At 35.4% G+C, this 17784-nt stretch overlaps 1 protein-coding gene across 13 annotated transcripts in view; it reads left to right on the top strand.

The window, feature by feature from the left end:
- The window catches only part of LOC307175034 (uncharacterized protein), a 527231-nt gene that overhangs the window by 234051 nt on the left and 275396 nt on the right, over positions 1 to 17784 (top strand). For 12 of the 13 annotated variants that reach the window (XM_079899803.1, XM_079899796.1, XM_079899801.1 and 9 more), the window contains 2 exons: positions 4166 to 4286; positions 4984 to 5068. The gene's annotated coding sequence lies outside the window, so the exon portion shown is untranslated. Of the gene's footprint in view, positions 1 to 4165; positions 4287 to 4983; positions 5069 to 6091; positions 6892 to 17784 lie in introns of those variants that run through there. The other variant, XM_079899804.1, reaches the window with a different exon arrangement.

Raw genomic sequence — 17784 nt, 5'->3', positions numbered from 1 at the left:
CATCTTTTGTTAAATTTATTTCTACTTAATATGTTCATACTATTATAAATTACACATTTTTCTTTGTACTTCATTTCTGAATATTGCATTCATAATTTTCAAACATACACATAATTCTATCATATGAATGTTTAGGGATTTTTGTCTCTATTCCCAATCTCTATACTTTTAATTTATATTAGTTCCTTACAGAATTTTCCAATATTGAATAAAGTTGGTAATTTTGAGTATCTTTTCTTGTCCCTTATTGTATATCAATTTCAATATGTCACTTTTAGTGTGAAGTTTTCTATAATTTGTTGTTGTTATTCTTTCCTTGTTTCATTGTTGTTATTTTGGGGAAATAGTCTTTATCCAGTTAAGAAAGTTCCATTCTATGGTGGTAAGAATTTTACAAAACATTTAAAAGAATCTATTTAGAGGAACAAATAATTTTTCTTCTTTAGTCTGGTAATATGATACAAGTTGTTGAAGTACCATAAGTTAAACATTGCCTTTTCTAGTAGAGAACTTAGTAATGTTGTTGAATACTATTTATATATAGAGATGCATTATATTTGCTAATATTTAGGATTTTATATCTAATATTTCTTTATTTAATTAATCTATAATTGTACATTACTTGTCAATCTTAGTATCCAGGTCATGATTGCCATATAAAATAAGTTAAGTGTTGGGTCCCCATTCTGGTCTCTGGATAATTTGCTTAAGATTTGAATTATATTCTCTTTAAGTACTTGGTAGATTTCCCTAGTGAAGACCTCTGATAAAGGAGTTTTCACTCTGGTAAACTATATAATTACTAATTTGATATCTGTATTAAGTATAAGATTATATATATTGCTGGCTTGTTTTCATATTTAAGATTTTTTTTTTAGTTAGTATATCTTAACCATACAATATGGTATCTTACATACCATAATCTTATGGTATATAAGATTATATAAATTGCTGATTTGTTTTTATATGTACATTTTGTTGGAATAAGTTTGCACACAATATCTTAAATTCCCTTATTTGATGTAAACGATGGAAATATTTGGAGGTACATTTTATGGGATTTGGTGAAGTCTTGGACATTCAGGATGAGGAAGGGGATTGAGTTGAGGATGACTGTTTTCTAGATTTTATCAAGAGAGGTATGGAGATGAGGAGGACAAGTTTTGTAAGTGATAGCATCATAGAATTTATTTGCATGTGTTAAATGTGAGTTGCCTTTGAGAACTGGGTGGGGAAAAAAAAAGACAAATTTCAAGTATGCTTGTTTATATCCATGCACAATTTGAAGCACAAAAGAAACTTCTCAGCTGGAGATACAAAAATGAGGGCCATTTGTATGTGAATTGAAAGCGTGGATACAGATGCAATTATTTAGAGAGATTTTGGGAATGAATAGAGAATAGGTTCATGAACTACAAGGACAAAATAATCACTAATGACAACACATTGTATAGTTTATTGCAAATTGTGTATCTTTTCCTGGGAACATGTTTTATGATCTTTGGTCATTTTTTTTTGTTGTTGAAGACTTTTCTTATCAATTTTTATGTGTACCTACATGTTTTAACAATTATATTTAGATCAGATGTTTGTTTCTAACTTGCTATTTACCTTTAATTATACTTTAAAATGCATATCTTCTGTGCCCAGGTACTAAAAGTTTATGAAGTCATATCTATTGTCTTTGTTTTTTATTATTTTAATATTTATTACTTATGAATAAATTATTATATTTATATTATTTTACCAACATCTAGAAAAAATGTCCTCATTAATGCTTACGTAAACTTTCTCTTTCCATCTTAAATTTTCCCATTCACTTGGCTTGTAAAATGCATGATATGAAATGTCAATCTTAACTAACCAATGTTAATTGATTATCAAATACCTACCCAATTCTCTTAACTCAGTATGTTGAGTAATCTACCTCTTAGTCACTGAGTTTTACTTCTACATTTTATTTATATGAATCTTTTATACATACTAAGGTTACTCCTAAATAATCTGTTCTGTATTATTGATTCTGTCTATTTGTTCACTACTTTATCATTTTGAGGAAATGAATGTTCTTTGAACTGTGTGCATATATATGTGTGTGTGTACATAATTTTCCTCAATGTAATTTTTAGTAAAGTCTGTATTAATGGAACAAATAACTGAAAATGGAAAAATTTGAAGTAACTTGATTAATTGACTATATTTATAGTCTTTAATGCACTATTTGTTATTTATAAAAAGTAAAAAATTAAAATAGGCAATGTTGAGAAGATGAAAGCCAGCTTTACTCTTCTTTCTTAAGGTTGCTTTGGCTATTTATGGTCTTTTGTGGTTCTATATAAATTTTAGAAATATTTGTTCTATTTCTGTGAAAAATGCCATAGGAATTTTGTTGAGAATTGCATTGAATCTGCAGTTTGCTTTGTATAGTATGGTCATATTAACAATATTCATTTTTCCAACCCATGAACACAGTATATCTTTCCATTTATTTGTGTTGTCTTCACTTTCTCTCATCAGTGTCTTATGATTTTCCAAGTACAGGTCTTTAGTCACCCTGCTTAAATTTACTCCAAGGTATTTTATTCCTTTTAATGCAGAGAAAGCTTTCATTTATGCAAAATTTTTGGAGAATGTTCATGTTCATAAATAGATTTGCTGTTAACTATGTAACTTCTGATAAACAGAGTCTTATGTTTGCCTATATAAGTGAGTTCTTTAAATCACTCATAACATCAATTTAGGCTTACACTTAAAAGTCTTGAAACAAATACCTTCTAATTAGTACCTTTCAAAAACTGATTTTCATTTCCAGTCATGAAATTAATATTTATTAATGAATTATTCCATTTATTTATATTTTAACATATTTCAGAAGATTTAATTCCTTTAACTTTCTATATCAGTTAGCTAACCGAAACAAAAATCATTTTAATCAATTAAGTAAAATAATCTGTTTTGTCTATATCTTTTATCAGAGGAGTTAATTGCCCTTTATTTTTATTTGAATAGTTGTGCTCAGGTAAGCACAGTTTTCCCCCTTCTATAGTAGTACTATACACTTTAACATGAAATATTTTGTTCATATTTTATGAATATTTAAAATGTTACAGTCTTTACTATATTAATTTAAGCAAAAATAATTAATGCTAAGAAAATTATAATGGTTAATTATAAACAATGAACAGTTTATTATAGCCTTCAATTGCATGAAAATATTTTCTATATTTTAGAATCCAGTATATTATAGAATAGAGCTTTGATTTTGAGTTTTATTGTTTCATGACATTTCTAGCAGTTCTGCCTTTAAAACAGAATGATTACACAGTGGAAATTCAAAGAATTTCCACTGTAGAATTATTCTGTTTCAAGCCTATAATCTTATAAATTACTTTCCCACATTATACATAAGAGAAAGATTATTAGAAAGAAATAAGTTTTCTCTAACCTTGGTTTTGAAGAGAGAGGCATTGTGGGCAAGGGAGTGGTGGCCAAGAATGTCTTTCCTGAGGCTGATAATGTGCTGGTCAATGATAATTGCCCTGTGGAATTTCTTTGTGAATTGAATAAAAAGTTGAGAATATATAATTGCTGAATGAAACACTCATCTCAAGGGAATTGATCTGGAATTTAACAGAAAATCAGCTTGATCTGTCTATGAAAGTGTCTTCATTTTAATAATATTCAAACATAGAGTTTTCCCCGACCTCTGCAAGCACTTGAAGAGTACTTTAAATAATATACGCATTCATACTGAAACCTGAATCACTTTAATTGGATTCTATGACAATGATTCCCAGGTGTCTAAATTTCTTTAAAATTCTGTTAGCAGGTGACTCTAATGCAGGGCTGTGATTAACACAAGAAAATGAGTAACACAATACAGCTAAGAATGCATTTCTTACTACCATTTTATAAATCTAGTTGAAAATTACCTGTAATTTTATTAGAAAGGCTTAGAAGAAATAAAGTAGAGTGAGTGTGAAGAAATTGGTATGATAGAGCATTGGAATGAGAGTCAGAGGACTGAAGGTTTTCTTTCCCATTAAGTGTCTAGTTCTGCTTTGACTCTATATCCTGACTCATAAACACAAGAGTGTACAAGATAATTGTAGCAGACATGTTCTTGCCTCCTCATTTCCACTTTTTCCTTTCCGTTTTCCAACAGCTCTAGTCTTCTCTTTGACAATCCACATAGTTACGGGGAAGTTGCTCCCAATACCAGCTCAAGAGGCATGGCATGTTGTCCTTTCAAAGACCATCAGTATATTCATCTCTCCTGGCCACAGGTATGGACATAAAACTCAAGCAAGACCAATCAGGATCAATATTTAACATTTTGCTTGGAATTTTAGGGAAAAGGACATTCTCTATTTGTTGGAGAGTGTAGTATATGTACGTAGGGCCAGGAATTGTGTAAGGTACTTTTGCCACTGTTAAAAAACAAAATTCAACTGAGAAAATTTTAAAGGTCTTATTGGCTTTATTCAGTGATTTTTGAATCTAGCAGCATCCAACCTAGGAGACAGAAAAGAGCCCTGAGGAGTTGTAGAGAAAGACCTTTACAGGCAGAATGAAGCAGGAGCAAGGAAGTTATACAAGCAAAAATTAGATGGGATGTGGCAAGGTCACTTTCCTTTAAGCTATGGCAGGAGTCTGTTAGGCAGATTAGCTAACTAGTGCTGATCAGGCAATTCCTGACTGGTTTCAGATTCCATTTCTGGCAGAGTGAAAACTATATGTTTCCATTTGGTGATGTGGGGCTTAGCATAAGTGACTCCATTTTGATACTGTTGGTTTGTTTGTAACACTACCAAAAGAGAAGGCAACTGGAGAAGAAAGCCAAAACACAAAGAAGGGCAAGACCAAAATAATTATATAAAAATAGTCTTGTTGGTACAGTAGGCCTCTGTGTAAAACTGTATGTGAGAGGGACCTTCAAGATGGCAGAGGAGTAAGACGTGGAGATCACCTTCCTTCCCACAGATACATCAAAAATACATCTACATGTGGAACAACTCCTAAAGAACACCCACTGAATGCTGGCAGAAGGCCTCAGACTTCCCAAAAGGCAAGAAACTTCCCACGTACCTGGGTGTGGTAAATGAAAAAAGGAAAAACAAAAGAGACAAAAGAATAGGGACGTGACCTGCACCTCTGGGAGGGAGCTGTGAAAGAGGAAAAGTTAACACACAATAGGAAGCCCCTTCACTGGTGGACACAAAGTGTGGATGGGCAGGGGGAGGGGGGAAGCTTCAGAGCCATGGAGGAGAGTGCAGCAACGGGTACAGAGGGCAAAGCAGAGAGATTCCTGCATAGAAGATCGCTGCCGACCAGCACTCATCAGCCCATGAGGCTTGTCTGCTCACGTGCCGCGGCGGGTGGGGACTGGGAGCTGAGTCTCAGGCTTCGGAGGTCGGATCCCAGGGAGAGGACTGGCTTTGGCTGCGTGATCACAGCCTGAAGGGGCTAGTGTGCCACAGCTAGCCGGGAGGGAGTCTGGGTAAAAGTCTGGAACTGCCTAAGAGGCATGGGACCATTGTTTTGGGGTGCACAAGGAGAGGGGATTCAGAGCACCACCTAAATGAGCTCCAGAGATGGATGTGAGCCACGGCTATCTGGGCAGGCACCAGAGATGGGCATGAGATGCTAAGGCTGCTGCTGCAGCCACCAAGAAGCCTGTGTACAAACAAGAGACACAATCCACACCTCGCCTCCCAGGAGACTGTGCAGCCTGCCACTGCCAGGGTCCCGTGATCCATGGACAACTTCCCACAGAGAACACACGGCACACCTCAGGCTGGTGCAATGTCACACCAGCCTCTGGCGCCACAGGCTCACCCCACATTCCACACCTCTCCCTCTTCCAGGCCTGAGTGAGCCAGAACCCCCTAATCAGCTGCTCCTTTAACCTCATCCTATCTGGGTGGGAACAGATGCCCTCAGGGGACCTACATGCAGAGGCAGGGCCAATCCAAAGCTGAACCCCAGGAGCTGTGTGAACAAAGAAGAGAAAGGGAAATTTCTCCCAGCAGCCTCAGGAGCAGTGGATTAAAAATTCACAATCACCTTGATGTACCCTGCATCTGTGGAATACCTGAATAGACAATGAATCATCCCAAAATTGAGTTGGTGGACTCTGGGAGCAACTGTAAGACTTGGGGTTTGCTTTCTGCATCTAACTTGTTTCTGGCTTTATGTTTATTTTAGTTTACTATTTAGAGCTTATTATCACTGGTAGATTATTGATTTGTTTGCTCTCTTCCTTTTTTTTTTTTTTTTTTTTTTGCGGTACGCAGGCCTCTCACTGTTGTGGCCTTTCCTGTTGCAGAGCACAGGCTCTGGACTCACAGGCCCAGTGACCATGGCTCATGGGCCTAGCCGCTCTGTGGCATGTGGGATCTTCTCGGACCGGGGCACGAATCCGTGTCCCCTGCATCAGCAGGCAGACTGTCAACCACTGTGCCGCGAGGGAAGCCCCCCTTTTTTTTTAATATATATATATTTTTTCCTTTTTTTTCTTTTTGTGAGTGTGTATGTGTTTGCTTCTTTGTGTGATTTTATCTATATAGCTTTGCTTTTCCCATTTGTCCTATGGTTCTGTCTGTCTGTTTTTTTGGGGGGGGTTTGTATAGTTTTTAGTGCTTGTTATCATTGGTGGATTTGTTTTTTGGTTTGGTTCTTTTATTTTTATTGCTTTTGAATTTTTTTATTTTTAAAAATTTTTTAATTTAATAACTTTATTTTCTTTCTTTCTTTCTCTCTCTCTCTCTCTCTCTCTCTCTCTCGTTCTCTCGCTCTCTTCCTTTTTTTCTTTTATTTTCTCCCTTTTCTTCTGACCCAGTGGCTGGCAGGGTTTGGTGAATGGCCAGGTGTCAGGCCTGAGCCTCTGAGGTGGGAGACCCAAGTTCAGTACACTGGTCCACCAGAGAGCTACCGGCCCCATGTAATATCAAATGGTGAAAGATCTCACAGAGATCTCCATCTCAACGCTAAGATACACCTCCACTCTACACCAGCAACATACAGTGTTAGACACCCTATGTGAAACAACTAGCAAGACAGGAACACAACCCCACTCATTAGCAGAGAGGCTGCCTAAAATCATAATAAGGTCACAGGAACCCAAAACACACCACAAGACATGACCCTGCCCACCAGAAAGACAAGATCCAGTCTCCTCCACCAGGAAGCCTACACAACCCACTGAACCAAACTTACCTACTGGGGGCAGACACCAAAAACAATGGGAACTATGAAGCTGCAGCCTGAAAAAAAAGAGATCTCAAACACAGTAGGTTAAGGAAAATGAGAAGACAGAGAAATGCACAGCAGATGAAGGAGCAAGGTAAAAACCCACCAGACTAAACAAATGAAGAGGAAATAGGCAGGCTACCTGAAAAAGAATTCAGAGTAATGATAGTAAAGATGATCCAAAATCTTGGAAATAGAATGGAGAAAATAAAAACGTTTAACAAGGACCTAGAAGAACTAAAGAACAAACAAAGAGTGATGAACAACACAATAAATGAAATTAAAAATTCTCTAGAAGAAATCAATAGCAGAATAACTGAGGCAGAAGAACAGATAAGTGACCTGGAAAATAAAATAGTGGAAATAATTATTGCAGAGTAGAATAAAGGAAAAAGACTGAAAATAATTGAGGACAGTCTCAGAGACCTCTGGGACAATATTAAATGCACCAACATTCGAATATAGGGGTCCCAGAAGAAAGGGAGAAAAAGAAAGGCACTGAGAAAATATTTCAAGAGATTATAGTGGAAAACTTACCTAATAGAAAAGGAAATAGTCAATCAAGTCCAGGAAACACAGAGAGCCCCATACAGGATAAATCCAAGGAGAAACATGCCAAGACACATATTAATCAAACTACCAAAATTTAAATGCAAAGAAAAAGTATTAAAAGCAGCAAGGGAAAAGCAACAAATAACATACAAGGGAATCCCCATAAGGTTAACAACTTATCTAACAGCAGTAACTCTGCAAGCCAGAAGGGAGTGGCTGGACATATTTAAATTGATGAAAGGGAAAATACCTACAACCAAGATTACTCAGCAAGGATCTCATTTGGTTTCAACGAGAAATTAAAACCTTTACAGACAAGCAAAAGCTGAGAGAATTCAGCACCACCAAACCAGCTTTACAACAAATGCTGAAGGAACTTCTCTAGGCAGGAAACACGAGAGAAGGAAAAGACCTACAATAACAAACCCAAAACAATTAAGAAAATGGTAATAGGAACATACATACTGATAACTACCTTAAATGTAAATGGATTAAATGCTTCAACCAAAAGAAATACACTGGCTGAATGGATACAAAAACAAGACCCTTATATATGCTGTCTACAGGAGACCCACTTCAGACCTAGGGACGCATAGAGAATGAAAGTGAGGGGGTAGAAAAACATATTCCATGGAAATCAAAAGAAAGCTGGAGTAGCAAATCTCATATCAGACAAAATAGACTTTAAACTAAAGACTATTACAAGAGACAAAGGAAGACACTACATAATGATCAAGGACTCAATCCAAGAAGAAGATATAACAATTGTAAATATTTATGCACCCAAACATATGTGCACCTCAATACATAAGGCAAAAGCTAACAGCCATAAAAGGGGAAATTGACAGTAACACAATCATAGTAGGGGGTTTTAACACCCCAATTTCATTAATGGACAGATCATCCCAAATGAAAATAAATAAGGAAGCACAAGCTTTAAATGATATATTAAACAAAATGGACTTAATTGATATTTATAGGACATTCCATCCAAAACCAACAGAATACACTTTCTTCTCAAGTACTCATTGAATATTCTCCAGGTAGATCATATCTTAGGTCACAAATCAAGCCCTGGTAAATTTACGAAAATTGAAATCACATCAAGTATCTTTTTGGACCAGAACACTCTGTGACTAGATATCAATTACTGGAAAAATATCTGTAAAAAATACAAACACACAAGACTAAATAATATACTACTTAACAACCAAGAGATCACTATAGAAATCAAAGAGGAAATAAAAAAATACCTAGAAACAAATGACAATGAAAACACGACCCAAAACTTATGGCATGCAGCAAAAGCAGCTCTAAGAGGGAAATTTATAGCCATACAATCCTACCTCAAAAAACAAGAAATATCTCAAATAAACAACCTAAACTTACACCTAAAGTATTTAGAGAAAGAAGAACAAAAATTAAAAAAAAAAAACAAAGTTAGCAGAAGGAAAGAAATCATAGAGATCAGATCAGAAATAAATGAAAAAGAAATGAAGGAAAGGATAGCAAAGATCTCTAAAACTAAAAGCTGCTTCTTTGAGAAGATAAACAAAATTGGTAAACCATTAGCCATACTCATCAAGAAAAAAAGGGAGAAGACTCAAATCAATAGAATTAGAAATGAAAAAGGGGAAGTAAAAACTGACACTGCAGAAATACAAAGGATCATGAGAGATTACTACAAGCAACTATATGCCAATAAAATGGACAACCTGGAAGAAATGGACAAATTCTTAGAAAAGGACAACCTTCAGAGACTGAGCTGGGAAGAAATAGAAAATATAAACAGACCAATCACAAGCACTGAAATTGAAACTGTGATTAAAAATCTTCCAACAGGGCTTCCCTGGTGGTACAGTGGTTGAAAGTCCGCCTGCCGATGCAGGAGACATGGATTTGTGTCCCGGTCCAGGAGGATACCACATGCCGCAGAGCGGCTGGGCCCGTGAGCCATGGCCGCTGAGCCTGCACATCTGGAGCCTGTGTTCCGCAACGGGAGAAGCCACAACAGTGAGAGGCCTGCATACTGCAAAAAAAAAAAAAAAAAATCTTCCAACAAACAAAAGCCCAGGACCAGATAACTTCACAGGAGAATTCTATCAAACATTTAGAGAAGAGCAAACACCTATCCTTCTCAAACTCTTCCAAAATACAGCAGAGGAAGGAACATTCCCAATCTCATTCTATGAGGCCCCCATCACTCATACCAAAATCAGACAAAGATGTCAGAAAGAAAGAAAACTACAGGCCAATATCACTGATGAACATAGAAGCAAAAATCCTCAACAAAATACCACCAAACAGAATCAAGCAGCACATTAAAAGGATCATACACCATGATCAAGTGGGGTTTATGTCAGGAATGCAAGGTTTCTTCAGTATACACCAATCAATCAATGTGATATACCATAGTGACAAATTGAAGTAGAAAAACAATATGATCAACTCCATAGGTGCAGAAAAAGCTTTCGACAAAATTCAACACCCATTTATGATAAAAATCCTCCCAAAAGTAGGCATAGAGGGATCTTACCTCAACATAATAAAGGCCATATATGATAAACCCACAGCCAGCACTGTTCTTAAGGGTGAGAAACTGAAACCATTTCCACTAAGATCAGGAACAAGACAAGGTTCCCCGCTCTCACCACTATTATTCAACATAGTTTTGGAATAATATTTGTATACTATTCAACATAGTTTTTAGCCACAGCAATCAGAAAAGAGAAAGAAATAAAAGGAATCCAAAAAAAGAAGAAGTAAAACAGTCACCGTTTGCAGATGAAACGATGCTATACATAGAGAATCCTAAAGATGCTACCAGAAAACTTCTAGAACTAATCAATGAATTTGATAAAGTAGCAGGATACAAAATTAATGCACAGAAATCTCTTGCATTCCTATACACTAATGATGAAAAATCTGAAAATTAAGGAAACACTCCCATTTACCATTGCAACAAAAAGAATAAAATACCTAGGAATAAACCTACCTAAGGAGACAAAAGACCTGTATGCAGCTATAAGACACTGATGAAAGAAATTAAAGATGATTCAAAGAGTTGGAGAGATATACCGGGTTCTTGGATTGGAAGAATCAACATTGTGAAAATGACTAAAGTACCCAAAGCAATCTACAGATTCAGTGCAATCCCTATCAAACTACCAATGGCAATTTTCACAGAACTGAAACAAAAAATGGCACAATTTGTATGGAAACACAAAACACCCCAAATAGCCAAAGCAGTCTTGAGAAAGAAAAACAGAGTTGGAGGAATCAGGCTCCCTGGCTTCAGACTATACTATAAAACTATAGTAATCAAGACATTATGGTACTTGAACAAAAACAGAAATATAGATCAGTTGAACCGGATAGAAAGCCTAGAGATAAACCCATGCACATATCGTCACCTTATCCTTGATAAAGGAGGCAAGAATATGCAATGGAGAAAGACAGCCTCTTCAATAATTGGTGCTGGGAAAACTGGAAAGCTACATGTAAAAGAATGAAATTAGAACACTCCCTAACACCATACACAAAAATAAAGTCAAAATGGATTAAAGACCTAAATGTAAGGCCAGACACTATCAAACTCTTAGAGGAAAACATAGGCAGAACACTCTATGACATAAATCACAGCAAGATCCTTTTTGACCCACCTCCTAGAGAAATGGAAATAAAAACAAGAATAAACAAATGGGTCCTGATGAAGCTTAAAAGCTTTTGCACAGCAAAGGAAACTATAAACAAGATGAAAAGACAACCCTCAGAATAGGAGAAAATATTTGCAAATGAAGCAACTGACAAAGGATTAATCTCCAAAATTTACAAGCAGCGCATGTAACTCAATATCAAAAAAAAAAAAAAAAAAAAAAAACAATCCAAAAATGGGCAGAAGATCTAAACAGACATTTCTCCAATAAGATATACAAATTGTCAACAAACACATGAAAGGATGCTGAAAATCAATAATCATTAGAGAAATGCAAATCAAAACTACAATGAAATATCACCTCACACTGGTCAGAATGGCCATCAAAAAATCTACAACAATAAAGGCTAAAGAACATGTGGAAAAAAGGGAACACTCTTGCACTGTGGATGGGAATGTAAATTGATACAGCTTCTATGGAGAACTGTATGGAGGTTCCTTAAAAACTAAAAATAGAACTACCATATGACCCAAGAATCCCATTACTGGGCATATACCCTGTGAAAACCATAGTTCAAAAAGTGTCATGTACCACGATGTTCTTTGCAGCTCTATTTACGATAGCCAGGATGTGGAAGCAACCTAAATGTCCATCGACAGATGAATTGATAAAGAAGATGTGGCACATATATAAATGGAATATTACTCAGTTATAAAAAGAAACGAAATTGAGTTATTTGTAGTGAGGTGGATGGACCTAGAGTGTGTCATACAGAATGAAGTAAGTCAGAAAGAGAAAAACAAATACTGTATGCTAACACATACAGAATCTACAAAAAAAAGAAGCTTCTGAAGAACCTAGGGGCAGGACAGGAAAAAAGACACAGACGTAGAGAATAGACTTGAGGACACGGGGAGTGGGAAGGGTAAGTTGGGACGAAGTGAGAGAGTGGCATGGACATATATACACTACCAAATGTAAAATAGATAGCTAGTGGTTAGTAGCCACATAGCACAGGGAGATCAGCTCAGTGTTTTGTGTCCCCATAGAGGGGTGGGATAGTGAGGGTGGGAGGGAGATAGAAGAGGGAGAGGATATGGGGATATATGTATATGTATAACTGATTCACTTTGTTATAAAGCAGAAACTAACACACCATTTTAAAGCAATTATACTCTGATAAAGTTGTTAAAAAATGAATTGTGTCTAGGTCAGAGTAAGAGTTTAATAAATATTAATCCATATAAAAAAAAAAAAACTGTATGTGAAACCCTCCCTGCTTCTGCACCAATGACTGCCTTTCATTTCTTAAGCCAGTTGAATTTGTCTTCCTATCAATTGTAATTCTTGCAATTGAATTAATTCTGATATAGTAATCCTCAAGGCCTCTTCCAGTTTTAATGCTTTTGACATTATGATACTTAAAATTTAATGTAATTGGTACAGCATGAAAAGATTTTGGTCCAGATTAACCTGAAATTCTGTCAAATGAGCTAAAAAGTCAGCGATAGGACACATGTCAGAGATTACCATACCAAAGAGACATATTTCTATTAGAGGTGTGATCTTCAAGTAATCTGTGAGAAACAATTCTGAAAAAAATAAAGCAGTATTTAAACATTCATTAAGTATAATGATAGGTTAAGAGATTTCCAAAATTGCCAGGCTCAGTGTGGCTTTCTTCTGTCCAAAACGGTGTATATTTGAAAAACAGTTGTACACACCGAACACTTTTGGTGAACCCTGCCCACCAGAACTGAAGACCAAACCCTTAACGCTGAGTTTCAGCTGGAAATGTTTGAGCATTTCTCATTCAGTACTTTGAGACTCCATGCCATTCTCCCTGCAGCTAATACATCTTTGGCTTTGTCTAAAATGCTCTATGTTTTGCATGGAATTTAAGCCCAATTCCCAGTGTTACCCCGGGTAGCCCTAAGCTAATGATGGCCTTAGACAGGGTAGGTAGCAAATGCCAGCCTCTTTCCTCATGGTCTGACCGACTCGAGAAATTTGTACTCTGGAGTCCCTAATGAATTAGGCTGAAATTAGTCTCTAAATGAGAATATGCTCTCACCTAAGTATTTTTCCCTGCTCTATTCTGGTACCTCACCTCCCCTTCTCCATTGGGCACTCCCTCAATTAATCATACAAATACAAGTCTGCATCTCAACTCAGCGTGTAGGTAACCCTTTCTCCCTGCCTTTTCCCCTGGTTCTAGAGTCTTTACCTGGGGAACATGCTAAGTTCTTTAACTTCCTAAAAATTGTAACCACGACTAGCATTGAACATTTTGTTTTCACAGGCCTGGAGTTCAGATCCTGGTGACTTACTGCCCATTGCCATGCTTTCCCATGTTTCTCTCTGAAACTCTGCTTCTGAACTCTGTTGTTAGTTCATGTTTGCTTTATATCATGAGTTTGGAAGATGGGGGAATGGACTGTGAGAGCCCTAGTCCTGAGAAGCAGATATTTTACTGCATTTCAAATGTCATTGTGTTCTCTCAGGAGATCTCTGTGGCCATAGTATTGAAATAATTGTAGATATAGTTATAAATCAATAGAAATTTAAACACAGATTGCTATATCTCTATCTAAATTCATTTGTTTATTTTCTATCTATGTATTGCATATGGGGAGGGGTGTTTTCTTTCTACTTGGCTTTATGTGAACTATGTACTATTTAGAATCACATACTAAATGTTTCCTTGCTGATACCTTTTTTCAAATTACAAAGCCTCTTATTAGAGTTGGACTTTGAAAGCACCATGAGCAATTGCCCCTTTGGGCTTCTTCATTTTTTGTTTTCTCATTGTGTTTGTGTTTCTTTCCCTATGTGATACAAGGATATATTCTGCCCTGCAGCTGTAGGTATATTTTCTTCTGTTCTTGCTTTGTTTAAACCCAGAATAGAAAACATTTATGGGAAGTAAATTGGGTCAATATAAACAATAGTTAGCCAGTAGAGTTTTTCCAAATTGCAATAATTTGTGAAGGGAAGTAGATAGAGAAATAAGCCAACATTTGAGTGAAATACAATTAAGGGGGTTAAGCCATTGGAGGCGGCACTGGAATAGATGACCCTAATGCCCCTTCCAATTCTGAGATTCTGTTATTCCCTAAAATGATATAGAGTAAAAGAGTAAAGATTCTAAGTGGTAAAGCATTGTTATTTTTATTTTAAGTTAAATAAAATCTGAACATTTTCATCCTTTATGTTCCTGACAAATAGGAGAGATATGGTGACATTTAAGTTTGACCCAAATTTCTTAAATCTTTTTATATTTCTCTTATTGTGTTAAAATTTTTTTTTAGCTTACCTCAATTTCGAGAGGAACCCAGAATGTTTCTGACTACTTTTCACTTAAGAAATGATGTGCTTTTAAAGAGCTAGTTGGTGTCCTGAAAACTCTATTAGAGCTTTTTACTAATCCCGCTGAGGGGGTGTTTGTTTGTTTGTTTTGTTTTTGAGACAGGAATATACATTGTATCAGTTCTCCTTGTAATGGAATTTTTGTTTTTGTTATAAATCCTAAAATCCGTATGTTAGATTTCCCCTTTCTTTGTTAAGCCATAGTTAATTCAAAAATTATTTTCCTTTTTAAAATTAACAAAACTAAGATATTGACAGTTTGGGTGAATTTGTGAAAAGCCACAATAAAATGATAATAAGCTCAAAAAAGATAATTAATTGCTTCTAGTTACCCATCAAGCTACTTTCTGGGTTTAAAATATGAAAGCTAAAGTTCATGTAGGTTTTAAATTAAGCAAAATACACGTAAGGTATATTTTCATGTATATAAAAAGGTAACACAATTATTTTGCATTGTGAAACTTCTAAAATTTAATTTCCACTTCTTACATTGGCATAGTACTTTGTTCTATAAATAAGTATATATATGTAGTACCTAAGGAAAAACAACCCTTAAGATATAGCAAACTAAATGACTTTTAAAAAATAAAATTCTACAAGCATAACATTACTTACAACCAAAATATCATAATAATAGAGAATAACATCAAAAATTTAAACTATTTTATAGTTTAGAAAATTACTCTATAGTTTTCCATAAAATGTCTGTAATGTAGGTATTATTTTTCTTTTCTCCTTTAATACATTAGAAATCAAAAACTCAGAATAGTTAAGAAATGACAGAAAGTCACATGAAATCACACTGAAATCCAAGTTTTCTCATTCAGTTATGCATTCATTCATTCAAAAATCATATTTATTGAGCACCAATAGTGTTTCAGGCAATGGATTAAATATTTGAGGTTATAAGAAGAATACCATATCTCCTAACCTATTGAAACAAGTAAACTGTTTGGATGTTACAGAACTCAGAAAACAGTGATTTTTTTTTTTGTTCCCATAAGAAATTTCCAGAGAAGTCATAGAAAAGACTTGCAAAAATGAAATGAGGGAAGTAATCCATCCCATTATTGGCATGATCAGGGCCACTGCCTGGTCCAGGACTATTCCATGACCTACTGAATAGACTCCTAATTTTTTTTCTTGCTTCTTTTCTATCTCCTATAAAGTTCAATCTTCACTCACAACTCAGAGTTATTTTTAGACTATTAGTTCAGTCATAGCACTCCTCTACCCTTGATATCACCTAATATATAGATGATAAATCTCAAATGTATTATCATAGAATGTTTTTAACTAATGACAAACTAATCCTAATCAATCTTCCAATATTTTCCTCAAAGGATTGAAGTTGGCTTATCTTGACACATATTTTGACTTAAATGGCAGAAACTGATTCCTAATACTCTCCTTTCTGAATCTCAGTCAAGATAATAGTGTATTTTAGAGTAGGAGGTTCTATTGAATAAAAGTTTTTAAATGCTCTACAAATAGGTGCTTTTAACTCTTTCTATATTGTCTTATAAAATAAACAATGAAATTTTCTGTCAACAAAAGATACTGGATGTCTCTCCAGATGTTTTTGAGACAGGTTATAATTTGTGATTTATATTGATATATAATTTGTAATTTTATATACTTACATTTTTAATATTTGTACTCACATGTATCAATAATAATGCAAGTAAACAAAGCAGAATTTTCTGTTTATTAATATGATCTTTTAAATTATGTACAAAACAAACTAAGTTAAAATAGCTCATTAGTTGCCTATATGTAGTATAAAATCAGCTTAGTGTCATCAGATCTTTGTTTTTCCAGTAAATCATTATCTAAAGAAAAAAGCCTACTCTTGCTCTTATGAATTGTGTACTAATTTGTTTAGTGAGAACCAATGTCTTTCCCTTTACGTTATCACCTCTAATGGGGGGGGATTTTGTCATAAAAAATGTCATGACACATGCTAAGAATGGCTATCAATATTAACATAAGGAATGGTTGAGGATTCATGCACAGAATATTCTGAAAGAGACCTGAGTATTCCCAATGAGGATACAATTACCTCCCAACGTAATAGGGTCTTTGCAGCCTTGGGAAACCATGCATGGATGGTATCTGGCAGATGAAGTCATTGTTTCACTCTGGCTGGGACATAAAATTGATAGCTTGCTTAGCTTTCTTTCTATCTTTCCCCATCTTACCTCTTCCACCCCTTACTAATCTTCCCTGGGAGCAATTACTTATTAACCCATCTGAACTTAAATCCCCCTCTCAGGGGCTGCTTCTGGAGAACATGACTCTAAGGGAAAGAAATATAGAAATCAGAGGAAAGAGGGAGAACAGGTCTGGAAGTCAAATTGTGTAAATTTTTAGCATGTTTCTAATCAATTAGTAATTGTGTCTATTTTCAGATAAACAACTGTATCTACATTTATTTTTAGTTGCTAGGGGCCTAATGACAGGATTGTGTTTATATCAATTTTTGTGGTTTTTTGGTCTGTGTGTGTTAAGTTTCTCCTCTTTGTGTCTAATTTGTATCCAGTTTTTGTACTTAACTACAATTGCTTAATGAGAATGGGATTTATTCTTTATTCTTTATATAGGGAACACCCATGGTATAGACTATACTTGGTCATGGGGCTTGACTTTGCCCCATAAACATATTTCCAAAAATTACATATTGTTATAAAGCTTAAGAATATAATGAAAAGGGTTAAAGTTGGTCATTTAAAAACAAGACCGTGGTGAGTTGTCAACTTTACAGACCCAATACCCCATCTTCCACCCCTGGCCTTGGACTTGGTTCTCAGATGTTATTATATATGAAGTCCCTAGGGAGAAGCCACGTGAAAACTGGAGCCAACTGCTAGGGAGAACGGAACCTAATACTTTTTATCTTGATCCATATTTCTATTTTCAGCATCTGAATGTTGCTAAAACCAGTCACTCCCCCAAA

The sequence above is a fragment of the Stenella coeruleoalba genome, assembly GCF_951394435.1.
Source record: "Stenella coeruleoalba genome assembly, chromosome: 16".
NCBI classification, from domain to species: domain Eukaryota; kingdom Metazoa; phylum Chordata; class Mammalia; order Artiodactyla; family Delphinidae; genus Stenella; species Stenella coeruleoalba.
The sequence above is the reverse complement of the archived record's forward strand: the minus strand, read 5'-3'. Positions and strand labels throughout refer to the sequence as shown.